The 16,587-nt window shown below is 32.3% G+C and overlaps 1 long non-coding RNA gene across 1 annotated transcript; it reads left to right on the top strand.

Annotated features, from left to right (window-relative positions):
• The first annotated feature begins 12,103 nt into the window (after positions 1 to 12,103).
• Positions 12,104 to 15,381, top strand: LOC126748774 (uncharacterized). Its single transcript, XR_007664811.1, has 3 exons — positions 12,104 to 12,528; positions 12,793 to 13,086; positions 13,604 to 15,381. It is a non-coding gene; the product is annotated as an uncharacterized LOC126748774 (long non-coding RNA).
• Positions 15,382 to 16,587: the final 1,206 nt, after the last annotated feature.

Raw genomic sequence — 16,587 nt, 5'->3', positions numbered from 1 at the left:
AATGATAATATAATATAGATAAAAAGTATATAAAATCATAAATAATATAACCGGTGGAGCCAAGGGCAAAAAAGCGATACATTGGTTATTAAGGATGAACAAGACCAATCTTTTAACGATGCTCTGGTGATACATTTGCAACAAATACTTTGTGGATGTCTGTACAGAACTACAGCAACAAATAAAAGTACCCGTTGAAACTTATTTATCCTCAAGAAAGCAATACACTAAAGTAAAGTAACAACTTAAATTCCCCAGAAATAATTAAAATCGGCGTTCCTTAAAGGAATATAATGGGACCTATTCTTTTCATTATCTATATAAATTCATTATCTGAACTAATTTTAACTTCTTGCAAACCAAAGTCCCAGCTTGTCTATGTTTTTAAAACTAGTTTCAGTCAAGGAACTTATATCATTATTAAAATCAGATAGTAGCCGTGATAGACGGAATAATCAGCAGGATTTTAATGATAATTCACCCTTTTATTGTTACAACACATAGTTAATCCAATCTTTAAAACGGAAAAGTTACCAGAACAATTTAAAGTCTCCTAAATAACTCCAATTCATAGGGCCGAATCACGAAATAAAATTCAAAATTATCGATCAATTAGCCTAGTTAATAATCTAGCCAAATTATTTGAAAAAGCATTAAAGGATAGACTGATATATTTTTTCAAGCAAGCTAAAATCTAATCGTCGAGACAATATCGATTTTTAGAAGGAAGAGGAACCACCGATGCTTACCTCAGAGATCCCTAAAGGCCTTAACGATCATAAAAAGGTCATAGTAGTTTTCAAGGACCTCGTTAAGGCTTTCAACATAGCGTCTCACCAAAACCTCTTTGATGTTATTGAACATTATGGAGTGAAAGGCATTGTGTTGGAAGTCGTTGAATGTTATTTGTCCTTAAGAAAGCAATACACTAAAGTAAATAACAACTTAAGCTACCCAGAAATAAATTCCTGGACAAAATTATCGCACCACTTGATTTTTACAGATTTTTTTTAAATAAATATAAAAAAAAATGAATAATAACCATTGTTAACTATGCATTATTTATTAACAAAAAAAATATTCTATTTAATAAAACGAGATTTAAGTAACTTAATTCAATACAAGGAAAAAACATCGATTTTCACTAACTTCAATTTTGATACGAAAATAAAACAATAGATCCATTGTTGGGAATGCACTTAAATAAATGAACCCCAATGAGTCGAATCTGTTGAATTGACTAAATAATATATAGTAATATTAATAGTCTACTTAGGTTGTTTTTTATCTGCGGGATAACAAGAAACCGTGTTATTTTTAGACTTTAAGGTTTTCTCAGAATTCTAGCCGTTGGCTGAGTGGGATTCACCGGTTTTCTTGATGTAAAGAGTTTTTACGTTTTTTAGTCTTAGAGCATATTTAGTTGAATACACATTGGTTTTATTTTATCGGGCGTATTTTTAAAAGTATAATAAAATTACCGTCGTGTTAATAATAAACTGTGTTTTATTATTCGAACCGAGTTACAAAAGGAAAATCGGGTAGGTTCTTTACATCGTGACACAAAACCCATAATGAATTCTTAATATCGTGTATTGCCACCTCTAGCTGCAATGACCGCTTGAAGTCTTCGCGGCATTCCTCGTATCAAATTTTGAAAACTTTTCTACGGAATGTTTTCCCACTCCTCACGAGCAGCATGTTCCATGATAGAGCATAAACATAGTTTTTGTCTAGTTCTGCTTTTTGTATGAGAAAAGATATCTAGGCTTTTTCTTGTTATCTAGGGGTCTCAATTTAAAAAAAAGCACTGAATCCTTTACTTAAAACTAAGTTTATTGTCAATGGAATAGTTAAAAAACAAAACACTGGTTCACAGGTAAGAATTTCCGGTAACTATGGCACTAAAGTATAAACTTCTTTAATTAAACGTTTTAACTTCTTTAAATAACATATGAGAAAAACTACGTCTTTAGTTGGCTTTTGGTACGTCTTTTAATAAAAAAAAACTTTGGGCAAACGTCTTGCGTCTTTTGAAACAAAAGATACACGGCTCTTATCTTTTATTCCCGTCTTTTAATTTAATAGAGCAAGTAACCCCATCTTACGCACTTCTCCCGTCTTAACTCGCCCGTAAAAAATATAATATAGTTTGTCTAGCTAAGGAAAGGTACACCATCTGTTTCAAAGCTGCGCCAAGTTTTGTCCCCTAATAACGCGCGATTAGCGACAGTAGCGCGCCTTTTTTTAATTTTAATTTTAGAGCACAGAACACAAATATAAGAATTAACGCAACGGCACTGTTTATATGCAAATCGGGGCGATCGATACCGTTGCTTTGGCAGCGGCGTAAACAAATTTACTGCGCAACCGAGCCGAACAACACGTGTTGTACCTTTCCTTAGCTAGACAAAGTATATAGTCGCGTATAGATATGTATTATATTTAGATATGTATTTCTATAGTCGCGTATCGCGAGTGATGGAATTATTATTGAACATCTACTTTTTAAAAAAGGAATAAATTTAATTCAAAATAAATTCTACACAAATTTGACCATCGATTAACTACAACTTTATTCGTCGAAAATTAATAGATGAGTGATTTTATATAATGCAATTTTTATGGAGCCTAATAATATTAAAATGCTTATTTTGTTGATTCAGGAATATTTGTAATAATAATAATTATGTATGGGGTCAACTGAGGTTCTTGGACTGGTTGCATCACATAACTCCTCCCTCCTTAAGTTCGGAAAATAAGGGCTGCAATGGCTGCTCGTTTTTTGGACTCTCTTGTGAAGGGCCTTCGAAGGGGTCGTTCTCGTAGTAGTGGCTTCTATGGGATGCAACAGGCTTTTTCCATTTCGTCCATCCAATATACAGCAGGATTCTGCATATGAGGGCGGCAATGGATGAGATTGGAGCGATCCACGGGTACGTGGAATTTTCGGGCGCCTCTAGAGGGTGTAACTGGATTATCGACAATATTTTCTGCGCTGTCTTCAGTTCATCCAAGTTTATTTCCTCGAGGGTTAATTTGGAATTGTTGTTGCTGCTTTGGACATACGAAAACTTTGGCAATTCTAACACATATTGGAATTCCGTTTTTCTTTCGCCTTCGTATGTTTTGTTATCTATCTCAACGGGGCACATAGATAGGGTAACAATACTTGGTTCAGAGATCTTGTAGAGTCCTTGTTGACATTTGTCTCGGGCGATTGTCATCTGCACAGGAATGACCAAAATTTCGTTACCATTTAGGCGTTGAATGGTACTTTTTTGGTAATTAACATTGGTTAACGGGCATCTATTGGTTGACGTTGTTAGCAGTTGGAACAGGCAATATTCGTCTTTTGAGAGGGTGGTTTGCTTGCAGATGAAAACGTCTTCTAGCTGCGGGCATTCTTCTTCTGTGGTCCAGTAGTTATCGTTTGTGAGTAGGATATAAGGATTGGAAGGGAGAATGGTTTTGTTTCCAATGGGTATTGGGTAGAGTTTGTAAAGTATATAGTGGTTGGGAAAGACAATTGGGGTGTGTATTGAAAATAAAATTGAGCTATTTTTGATAATTACTTGAACAGATAAATAGTTATAAAAGTTTACTAATTCTTTAAATTCAGGTATTCGGTTTGGACCATATATTGTTTTTATATTTTCTATTAAATTTAAAAGTTGGTTAGGATTGAGTATAGAGTTGTGCATTTTATTTACATGAGCAAATGAGATTGCGTTTTCGATGTTATTTATTACGGAATTTAAAGTGTTTAATTGCAACATTATATTGTCTAATATTAAAGACATATATAGGGCATTAGATAAATCTAACTGATTTTTCTCAAGTAAATTTAGTTTTTCCAATATAATTGCTTGATTGGTATTTATTTTTTCTAAATTTTTAGTAAATTCTTGTGTGATAGAGGATAGAATTGATTGTTCTTTATTAAAGTTGTTATTTAGAATTTCTTGATTTTTTGTTAGCATATCGAAATAGTTATTATAGCGGGTTTCATCGTCTGAGTCAAGGGTACCGAAGAGCCATTTTTCAGCGTTACCTAATACGTTAAGTAATCCTCTTTTTGATCGATTAGGTTTGTGAAAAATCTTGGTATTTCTTAAAATTGTCTGAAAATATTCATAGGTTGATTAAATTTATAGGATGTAAGAATTGAGAAGCTTTCCTTTTGATTTGTACTGAAAACAGTTTTGTTTGCCTGAGTTAGTATGTTTTTTATGTTATATAGGGGAATTTCGATTTCTGTGAGGTCTATGTGAAAAGTGGATGTATATTTCGTAGCTGATATATAGGTTTTTCCTATGGCCATTGGTAATATGCGATTTCTAATTCTTTTTACTTCTAAGTTCGTAGCTATGGGTAGGAGGAGCAGGAATGGGATGATTTGTCTCATCTGAAACAAGGTTACGTTGTGGTTTTAATAAGTTTTTATGTATTCGTCTATTTTGGGTGGTTATGGCGTTAGTTTTTTGTGTAACAGGTTTGGTTATTTTTTTATATTTATCTGATTCTTTAACTTTTGATTTCTGTGGAAACGTTTTCGCAAAAAGTGGTTTGTTAGGGTCGATGTCTACTACATTTCGGTCTTTATTTACTTTATCTAAAGAAGATTGTCGTTGGTCTGTTAATTTTTCATAAAGTTCATGATTAATTATTTTAATATTCTCTGCATGCTCTTGCATGTATTGGGAAAGATTTTGTTCGTTTGAGAGCTCTAGAGGGTTTTTATAGTCTAATTTGCCTCTGACAATTTGAAAAGGGGTATATTCGGATGCACTATGTGTAGAGTTATTATAGGAAAGAATGGCATAATTCATTATAATTATTATATTTTCTTTTGGCTTTTGGTGTTTAAGGGTAAGAATAATTTCATTTAAAGTGGAGTGAAGACGTTCAATTGGACTATTTGAGTTGGGGTTGTGAGGGGTATAATAATGAATTTCAATTTTATGTAAAGAACAGAGGTTTTGAATTATTTCGTTTTTAAAGGATGTGCCATTATCTGTAGTAATTTTTCGGGGAAGGCCATAATGATTAAAATAAGTAATAAGTTTGTTAGCTACTTCGATTCCTGTGGGTGTTAAAAGAGGGTATGCTTGTCCTAATTTAGAAAAGCTGTCAATTACGGTTAGAAAGGACGTATTATGTGTTTTATAGATATCTATATAGATGTGATCGAAAGGTTCGTGACCAATAGGGGTGGGTTTAAAAACGATTTTGTTAGGATGTCTTTCGTATTTAGTTTTTTGGCAAATTTCGCAGAGGTTAACATAAATTTTGACGTCATTTTCTAAATTTGGCCAGTAGAAGTTTTTCTTAAGTGATATAATATTTTCTTGAATACCTCGGTGGGAAGTTTTGGTCTCGTGATAATATTTAATCTTTAATTGTTGGTCTTCTACGTCTGTTATGTCTTCTAGTAGGGTATTGGATATGTAAAGGTTAAACGAATTATTTTTAAAGTATTTTTGAAAAACTCTGATTATAAGTGGTTCAAGAGATTTATTTATGAAATGTAGGCAGTATGTAGTTTTGGGTATAAAATGTTCTTTAATAATGTCACAGAGATCTTTTTCAGATGGATCATTTTTCAAAAATATAATCGTTCTTTGTTTGTCAAAAATAAATTCTTTTTGAACTTTAATTTTGTTATTATTGGAGTATCTAAATATAATTTGATTTTTATAGATATTTAATGCTTTTTGAACGTATGGGGCACCAATAATGGGATGTTCTATGTTAGAGTGTTTAGTTTCTAGGTTGGTAGAGGGTTGTGCTGGTCGTATTATTATGTCAGAAATTATGTTTATTTTTTCGTTGTCTGGTTCTGGTTCATTACAAAGAGTGTTCAGAATTTCATCAAATTCTTCAGGCGGTAATTGGGGAATTTCATCTAGGTCGAAGTTGGGTAAAATTGACATTTGATCGTCGTCAATGGGGTTAATTTGTATGCGGGATAGACAATCGGCATTAGAGTTTTGTGTTCCTTTTTTATATACGATTTCATAGTCGTATTCTTGGAGTTTTAATCGCCATCGAATAAGTTTAGAATTAAGTTCTTTAACAGAAAATAACCATTGTAATGGTTTATGATCTGTAACAATTTTGAAACGGGTCCCATAAAGATAGGGGCGGAAATATTTTGTTGCCCAGACTATAGCAAGAAGTTCACGTTCGATGGTGCTATAGTTTGTTTCTGCCGGATTTAGGGTGCGTGAAGCAAATGCGATTCAAAGAGCGAAGCAAAGGCCCCATTGGCAACGATTTGCCGCCAATGGGGCCTTGGGACAAAATTCCACTGATAGCGACGTTTGAAGCGTCCGTGGTAAGAACGAAAGGTTTTGTGAAATCTGGATGTTGAAGAACAGGGTCATTCATTAACAGAGTTTTGCAAGTTTCAAAACACTGAATGAATTGAGGGGTATGTAATTTGTTAATGGTTTTGTGAGGTGTGCAAAATTTTTGATAAATTTCCGATAATAGCCAATTAAGCCTAGAAATGACTTTATGTCGCGAGATGTTTTTGGCAAGGAAATTTTTGGATGGCTGCAATTTTTTTCGGATTGGGTTTCACTCCTTCGGGCGTAATAACATGTCCTAAAAATTCTACGGTTTTGCAGAGAAACTCGCATTTATCAAGCTGGATTTTAAGGTTGTTTTCTTTGAGTTTTTGAAAGACGGCTTTTAGATTAGAAATATGTTCTTGCAAGGATGTAGAGAAGACGATAATGTCATCCATATATACAAGACATATTTTGCCAAGGAGATCTTTAAGAACATTGTCCATGAGTCTTTGGAAAGTGGCAGGGGCATTTTTAAGGCCAAAGGGCATTCGAAGAAATTCGTAGTGTCCATTTTCGACACTGAATGCGGTTTTCTCAATGGAATTTGGGTGCATGGCTACTTGATGAAAGCCAGAGGCTAGATCCAATGTAGTAAAATATTGGCTGCGTCCAAGTTTATCGAGGGTATCTGAAATATTGGGGATGGCATAACGATCTGTTATAGTTTTTTCGTTGGTTTTACGATAGTCTATAACGATTCTTCATTTTTGCTTCATGGAAGCGTCATTTGTTTTGGGGACAACCCAGACAGGACTAGACCAGGGGCTTGAAGAGGAACGAATAATACCATTTTCTAACATTTCCGAAATTTGTTTTTGTACTTCTTTTTTGTGTACAAAGGGATATCTGTATGATTTTGTATAGACTGGGACATCATCTGTGGTCTTAATCACGTGTTTAACGGTATTTATACAAGGTAATTTTTCGTTTGGCCTATGTAAAACTTCTGGAAATTGAAGGATGACTTTTTTAAGGGCGGTTTTTTCTTCGCTATTTAAATGATCTGTACGGATAAGTGAAAAATCATGGCTTTGATCGGGACTGTCATATGTGTGAAAATTGGATGTTATTTGCTCGATATTAAATATCTCGAAATTTTGGACATTAAAAACTTGAACTAATTTTCTAAGTGAATCAGGATAAAATTCTAGGACGATACTTTCGTTGCTATGATTTCGAAATTCCAAAGGGACAGTGCCATTTTGAACTTTTAAAAGGGATCCTGGGATTTCAATATTTTGGCCAATGGATTTTCAATAGTGGTGGGATTTCAATAGTTTCATCAGGTATATCAGTATATATGTTTTTTATTATTATAGAAAAGGGTGGTATTTCTATTTTTTGTAAGTCAAAGTTGTCTCTGTAATAAATAGGTATTTCTGTCGTATCATTTTTTAAAAGCCTATTTGTTATATCAATGTTCAGACCTAGTTTACGTAAATCTCTCATACCTATTATTCCATCGAAATAGTCGTGAAAACTATATAAAATTAATTCAAGTTCATTATTAATATTAAATTCAAGTAAAAGGGGGACTTTTGCTTTATTTTGGGTGTTGGTATTGCCGGTACAAGTTACTAAAGTGTGTTTACAAGGAAATATTAATTGTGGAAAATATTCTTCTGCTAAAGATGGTCTGATTAAGGATGTGTGGCTACCCGTGTCAATAAGAAGTTTGGCTGGGGGATTTTGAAGTTGAATATAGGGCAGGGAGTTGACTTGAAAACTATTTAGATTTAGGGCGGATTTTCATTTAGAGGGCTTTTGGGAAAATTTTGTAAATCTTGGGAATTTTCGTAATTTTCAAAATATTCATTCTCTTCGTAGTATTCAGGGGTTTCGAAAGAGTCTTGATATTCTTGTTCTTCACGGAAATTTTCATATTCTTGTTGGGATTGAATATGGCTATCTGCTAGATATGCTAAGTCGGTAAATGGGTATGGCTTTTGATTTTAGAATGTTGAATTTAGATTTCTGGGATATTGCCTTTGTGGATTGCGGCTTTGAATTGAGCGCATGTGAACGTCTGTGTTTCTACTTACTGCAGACGGCATTCTACTTGTTGTAGACATTGGGGTTGGGGGGCTGGTTAATTTATTTGAATTTTCTTTAGAAAATACATTTTTCGGCTTGCCAAAAATTTGTTCATTAGTGGGGAAATGTTGACGTACGGGTTGGGGTTGAATATTTATAGGTTGGCTTGGAAATGGTTGTTTAGATATTGCACCTGTATTATTTGAAAACTGGGGTTGAATGTCGTTATTTGGCATTGGAAAGGGATTTTGAAAAGAATATTGATTTTGTGGAGGAACAAAAGATTGTTGAATTGGTGGGGGCATATGGCTGAAATTTTGGCGATTATTTCTTTGGGGAGATGTTCTATTTTGGGGTGTATTATAAATTTCTTGTCGTGGAATGAAACTACGAGCATTTATTTGCTGTTCGATAAGTGAATGGTTTAGAACAATTGAACTTGCGTCATTAATATTTTGGGGATTGTGTAACATTAAAATTGTTCGAAGCTCGCTAGGAGAGTTAGACATTAAAACAGTAACAGTTGTTAATTCAGTTTGCTCCATTAAAGCGTCTTTTGTACCTTGAGTTGAGGAATCATCAGCAGCGATTTTTAAGGAAATGCGAGATTTTAAAATTTTTAATCTTTCTATAAAATCTAAAATGAGCTCTTTTCTAGATCGAGTTAAAAAATTTAACTGTTGAGAAAGTACTTGACCAAATTTTTGTCTTAAGGCGTCTTTTATTTTGGGCCAGGTCGTAAGATCCGGTCTACAAAGTAAAAAATCGCCTGCTTCTTCGGTTAATTTAGAACATATTGAAGCAAAAACAAATTCTTTGAGAGATTCATCTACAGTGCCTATATAATATCTATTATAAAATTTGTCTACACTTGAAATAAAAAATTCTAGATGATCACTATTGCCTGTAAATGCTTTAAGAGTATGAGCAATCTCTTTTGCTGCTGTAAGGGTAGTCATATTTAATGAATTTGGTTCTAACGTTAAATTTGTTAAATTTACGTTTCTTAAAGAAATATTTAAAGGTTTTGTGTAAGATTATCAATTTCACTATTTGACATTAAAATTTAACTAATGTAAACGAATTATCGCACTTTTAGTAAATTTAAAGTATATTGCAAAAATTAAAAAAATAAATTCAAAATATACACACAACAATTATCATAAAATTAAATGGGAGTGGAAGGGAAAACTCACTTACGATTTTACTTCTCGCAACTGTGGTCTTTTTGCCTTGGGTTGGTTTCAATGCCTCAACAAATAGTTAAAACTGACGATTTCTTGGCTTCAGCAACATTTTCTTGGACTGCTTGCACAACCAGGAATCTTTGAGACACCTACATGAACGACTGCGCCAGTGATGGAATTATTATTGAACATCTACTTTTTAAAAAAGGAATAAGTTTAATTCAAAATAAATTCTACACAAATTTGACCATCGATTAACTACAACTTTATTCGTCGAAAATTAATAAATGAGTGATTTTATATAATGCAATTTTTATGGAGCCTAATAATATTAAAATGCTTATTTTGTTGATTCAGGAATATTTGTAATAATAATAATTATGTATGGGGTCAACTGAGGTTCTTGGCCTGGTTGCATCACATAACTCGCGCTACTGACCGTCGTCGTCGTCTTTCTTCTACCCTGCCAACTACTCAACTCCTACTTACTGTACGTTTAGCGGTCAAAATTATTATCAAAGAAGGTGAACGTCGGCATTTCAGCGAAAAACTAAGAGCGGTCTCTTATGTGTTTCGCCAAATTGTCGGCAAAATAAAACAGTTCATTTAGAAACGTACTAGGAACTGAAATTTAATAATATTTCTTTATATATAAATTGAATATGTGTTTTTACATTATTATTGGTTATTAAATAATTAAATCCGACAGATATAAAACTGTTTTAACTGATTTTTTTTTAATTTAAATTTTTTTACAAAATAATCAGTGGTGCGATGATTTTGTCAAGGAATTTATATAAAATCGGCGTTCCTTAAGGAAATAATTCTTTTCTCCCGAAAGAAGAGATCTTCTCTCCTATTCTTTTCATTACCTATATAAATTCATTACTTGAACTAATTTTAACTTCTTGCAGTATTAGCGGTATATATTATAGGGATATAACTTATGAAATTTAAGTACCTTTCTGATTTATTCATGCCAGCATATTTGAATATATTATTGAATATTTTATTCCTTTTGAACATTTAATGAAATCATATTAAAAAATGCGGTTTCCTTGATAAACAGAGAAGAATTTTCTAAAATGTGATTTTATAATCATTGCAAAGCATTTTTCAAGAGCTTCAAGATGATGTATCATTTGACTAAGTATCTTTCTACTTAAGATTTTAGGGCTATATCTCAGCTTGTCCAAAGGGGTCACCCTGTATACACTTTCCATTATAATGGTTGGTTTTTCTCATGGGCGCCGTATTGGAATTTTAAACAGCTCTTTTAATTACCTTTTCGACAGTGTATCACACTTGCATTTCCAACATGTAATTTTGGTAATAGCTCCGTGAGCGATAGGTATATAATATTAGAGGGGTGACCCTAAATCTTCATTCGAAATACGAGATACATCCTTAAAAAGATAATTAAAAGGGCTATTCAAAACTGCAAATGGTCAATATAGCGTTGACAAAGAAAAAAAAAGTTGATGATGGCTCTCTAATGACAGAAAGTCGTATTTTAAATTTAAAGGTGTCATCGTATAGGCGAGAAAAAGTGGTCACAATAATTTATTCATTTAATAAATAATTTTGTTATAAAACAACTGGTAATTGAGAAATTGCCTTTGTCGCTTAAAACTTAAAATGTGGCCTATTTTCCATATTTTATCGAGTTCTATTAAGATCCTCACTCAAAACCCCTTACTTTACAGATCTCACTACGCTGCACAATTTTTCAGATATTGAATCACATGACCAAATGGGTTACTTTTTACAGTTAGTTATATTATAGATAAAGTTTTATTACCATAGGTATTAAGTCTTATGAATTATTTCAATTGTTCCTTATAATATTTACGTGAAACCTACTTATATCTTAAAATTTGTTAGTTAGTTAATTAAGTGCAACAGGCTTTTTATTTAAAAACTTGATTCTCTTGAACACAAAATGGAGAAAACATCATGTTTGTTATTGGAATAATAACTTGTATTAATCTTTGTTGTAAAAATACCTTTTTATATATATTTTTGTATTAATTTTTGTATCAAAAACATAATTTCGGTAAGTAATTAATTATTTGTTTATAAAATTTAACTTGTAAAAAATTTCAACATGCCTCCTTATGTACTTAACTCATCACTTGACCACCTAAATAACACCACTGTGTTTATGGTATGTTTAAAAAAATAATAATAAAAACATAGTTGGCAGCATCATCCATGTCTTAAAAAAATAACCAACACGGCCGCCTAACCGGAGATTCCAGTCGTTGAAAACCTGACTCAAAGAAGCCAAAAGCCAAGTCCACGCAGCTTAAATAAATCGTTCCTCGATTTGCCGCTTCGGCAGCACCAAAACGAACTTTGCCGGAACGGCCGATCCGATAGTCGACCGGGTAGCATTTTTACCGACCGCGTGAACGTGCCGAAGATGCCCGAGTGTCCTCGATATATATATAGAGGCGCGCGGCGTACCGATCGTAAGCGGAATTAGAACGCGATGCTAAATATTGATCAGTATAGATTTTTTTGCGGACCGCATAGCGAGTCGGTGGGTTCAAAATGAATGAAATTAATACGTTTTTTGCATTTGATACAAGTTGCAAAATAGAAACAAAGGATTTTAAATCCAGTGAATGTTTTACAGTCGATATCCACACAAAATTCGATTCAGAAGACTACTCAAATCAAGTCAAGAAATGGATATCAAACTTTTCTATGGTCACCAAGACAAACTGGATTGTATTTAGATCATTTCCCGATAATAAAAGGCACCTCTTTAGAAAAACATATAAGTGCCAACAAAACTGCAAAAATAAAGGTGATAAAGTGTAAAAAACCGACAAAGGAATCTAAACTGTAAGGCATTTGTTAAGGTGCTAATAAAGAAAGTCAACAAGAAAATAATAAAAAATTACCCTTTTCTGAAAGAAAATCTTAATGTTCTCATAAAGGTAAGTATCATTAAATCTCAATTATTTATATCATTGCTAATATTGAAATGATAAAAGTTAGGGGTTAGATCACAAAGTATGGTTTGCATAAATAATAATTTAGCACAAACGCACAGGGCATTTAATAATCAATTGAAATAAGTTTTATTTTAGATTTCATTTTTCATGTTTTTTATCCTTTTTATGAAATAACGTAATTCGGTTTCACGGTTTAGCGTGTTTCATTTTTGTGGTAATATTAATAAGGAAATATTTTGTTTTTAGATACATTTTAAACATAGCCACGTGATTGATGTTGCCGAAGCATTAAAATTTTGACAAATGCTCAAGTCAATCCAAGAAAAAGACAGATATATACATTATTCAATAATTGGAGGTAAGTAACATTCAGAAAATGGTCTAAGGACTGTCGTATATTTAATAGGTATGAAGAAATCAATAAAACTTTGGTCGCACGTCATCAATGACACCACGCGCTTTCTTATGGCATTTGCTGGTTTAGTTGGCAGAATTGAGGCCTATGAATTTATGGCAGTCACAACTATGGCAGGCATGTGGGTAAGGAGATATGTGGAAAACCCGAATCCGTCAATAACTCAAAAACAATTAAAGATTAGAAGGCCTATGGTACTTTTATCAAAAAATACTTACTTAGTGTCCATAATTTTCAAAAATAAAATAATATATAGGGTATTTCATTAAAAAAAATTGTATAGTCAAAAATAATTTAAATAAAAACTTTACTGCTAGCTCTGAAACTTTTGCTTTTAAAGTTTTTTTTCTATCTAGCAGATAAGGGGGTGACGAATTATAAGAAACGACCCTGTAACAGTACAAAACAAAAAACAGAACTGAAGAAACTGAGTAAATTAATGTTTCGGTATGAAAGTATTGATTCAATTCGCAGTGTTTTTTTTTCGTAAAATTAATTAAAAGTTACAAATAATTTACATGTTATAAATAATTTTACAAGGATCTCAAAATATCGACAAAACTTATGCATTTTTAATTACATTCTTTTACAAATGTATTTTTAAGAAAATAGTAATCGTTAAGATTTTCTTCTTTGTTTTAGAACTAATAGTTCGGCAGTCGAGATCCAGTCAATGCACCTAAAATTTTGAAAGAAAAAAAAGGATCATTTTTGAAAATAGGAGTTGAGTTATTAGTATATGAAGAAAATTTAAATATTGCTATTATCACACCCATCATGAGGAGGGCCCATTCCATGGCGTTCTCAGAGGAGTTAGTATTTGTCGATTCGAGCGGGTCATGTGATCAAGCCAACATTGTTGTAACATTTCTGTTTGGCTCTTCAAAAATTGGAGGGATTCCACTAGGTTGTGTAATGCATAGAAAGCAAACAGAAGAAGATTTTACTAAAGCTCTGGGAAATTTAAAAACGCTTCTTGGTTCTGCAGGATTCAACGGAAAAAATTATCCCCAAATATTTATGACCGATGACAGCGCAGCAGAAAGAAATGCATTACGAAAAATATTTCCGGAAAGTAAATAACTTCTATGCATATTTCATATTACCCAAGCAGTATAGAGATAGCTATGGACCAGCTATCATAAAATAGAAAAAAATGATCGGCAACACCTCATGAAACTATTTTAAAAAGTTCTGTATTCTTCCACAGCACTAAATGTGATTTAGCCATAAATGCTCTTCTAAATGACGCTGTTACAAAAAAATATAATAATTTCATGACCTACGTAGAGCAGCTATGGAAAAGAAAAAAAGAATGGTGTTTATGTAGTAGGGCTACTTTAACTACGAGGGGGCATAATACTAATAATACTGTTGAAGCATCGATAAGAATATTAAGATATAGTGTTAGAGAGATGTAAAGCTTTTAACATATATGCTTTAGTGGATTTTGTTTCTACTATATTGGAGAACTATCACATGAGAAGATAACTTAATTTTGCTAATGGAAGAGAAACCAAAAATAATATTGCATATGGAAAATTTGTTAAAAAAGCTAGTACCTTGAAAGTAGTTCAAACTGGAGAGAATAATTTTAAAGTATGTTCTTCTCAAGATGAACAAAAGGCGACGTATAAAGTGATGTCAGATTTACAAATGTGCGAATGTTTTGCAGGTCAAGGGGGAAAATTCATTCAAGCACTTATGTGCCGTCCAAGAGATTTATAAAAATATTTCTATCTGTCCTCAACTAAATACCAGTGATAAAATTTTGTTGGCATTGGGCGACTCCGCTGAAAATAATGCTAATTTTTTCTTTCCTATGCAACAGTCAGTGGATGCATACGATATTAATGCATCTTTCTCTGGTAATAAAAATACTTCGAATAATGAATATGTACACCATGATCTATCAGACCTACATGAAGAAAGTTTTAATCAAGAAACAGCATACGAAGAGGAAGTAAGTCGCTTTGCAACAAACTTAACTTTTTTAATTCACTTAACAAAACAAAACGATTATTCCTTGCTGTCCCTTTTGAAGAAAGTCAACAGAAAACTGGAAGGTGTAAAGTCCACTATACAATTGGGGTCCTTTTTGTCAAATATTGTGTCAAAAGTGGGATCAAGGAAAACAATTCCAGTTCAGCCAACGTCCATTTCCCGAAGAAAGCGATCATTACTTTCAAAAGGTGCTCGAAGTATTCAAGCCGGTCGCCCTTCAAATTTGAAATTAAATCGCAATGGAAGAATTGCAAAAAAATCAAAAAGAAAACAGTGCTAACGTATCCAATGCAAAGGGTCATTAATATTATATTCTTTGTTAGTTATGTATCCTAATAATATGTTTTTATTGTATATTTTGTGTTACAAGAATGTTTAGAGTTTGCTAATAAATCATTGTGTTGTGTAGCAACCCTTTAAATAAAATAAATACGCACTTAGTTTCTTTTTATTATATTATTTTTCTAGCATTTCTTTTTTAGTGCTTTTTATTAATATTTCTTTAAAATAGCGACAGGCTATAGAAAGGGTTTTTTTAAATGCCAAAATAAAAATGTTTATGTGAAAGAAAAATCAAATAAAATTAAGCAAAAATCATCTGCAAAAAAGTATATGCAGATTATCGAATGCGCGAGAGATTTGGTTACTAACCCTATACATATTCAACGCGAACTGCTGAAATCAGCTAGGATCGGTAAAAACATTCATCGCATATCTTCGGAAAACTGAGCGTGCTAAATATGTATAGGGTCGGTAAAAATGCGACCGGGTACATTTTTTAACACAGGATTGCATATCTTCCCAAATATTCAATCAACGGTTTGTGTAACAAAAATTGCAATAAATAAATAATTAGTTCAATAATAAAAAAGTTTGTGAAAATAGTAAACTTGTCTAAGCTTCTAAATAGAACAAAGAGTATGAAAAACCCAAAATTCTATTTAAATGTGTAATTATATATCTGTAATATGTATTGTATCAATATTTAAATTTTTTCTTTTCGAGTTAAACATAGAAAAAGTATGAAGTAAAATGTAATTTAATAATATAAAATAAAATAATAATATATAAAGTAGGACCGAAATTTCAAAATAAATAATAAACAAAGAAAAAATAAACATACAGTAATAGCAAATAATAAAAAATATAATTGTTACACTAATGCAGAAAAACAAAATATACGTCAATATATCTCAAAAATCACTATAAAAATAAATTTATATAAGAACTAGTATTTATATAACTGATATAAAGTCTACATAAAATAAATATATACTGTAAAAATCAACAATGATTAATATAGAAATCCTATAAATGTACCATGTCCGCCAATTAATAAGTTGCTGATATAGTTTGCATTTGTTCGAGTCAAAAATTAAAGATGTAAAACCTGTTCAATTAGCAATTTTTTGGCCCAATTAGAAATTGCAACGAACGTTGCATTGTTACGTTGTCTTAACCGTAGAGACTACCCCGTTTTACACCACTTTGAAAGAGATTTTTTTTGCTGAAATTACCTGCTTTTAGGCTTCAGGGCGAAATCCTCACCACTGCTGGGTCATGGCTGGCGGTTTAAAACTTCATATTTAAGGAGCAAGTTTCCACTCTATTTTATATGGTAT

This window comes from Anthonomus grandis, chromosome 22 (genome assembly GCF_022605725.1).
Source record: "Anthonomus grandis grandis chromosome 22, icAntGran1.3, whole genome shotgun sequence".
NCBI lineage: Eukaryota > Metazoa > Arthropoda > Insecta > Coleoptera > Curculionidae > Anthonomus > Anthonomus grandis.
Note: the sequence above shows the minus strand (reverse complement) of the source record. Positions and strands in the feature narration are given on the sequence as shown.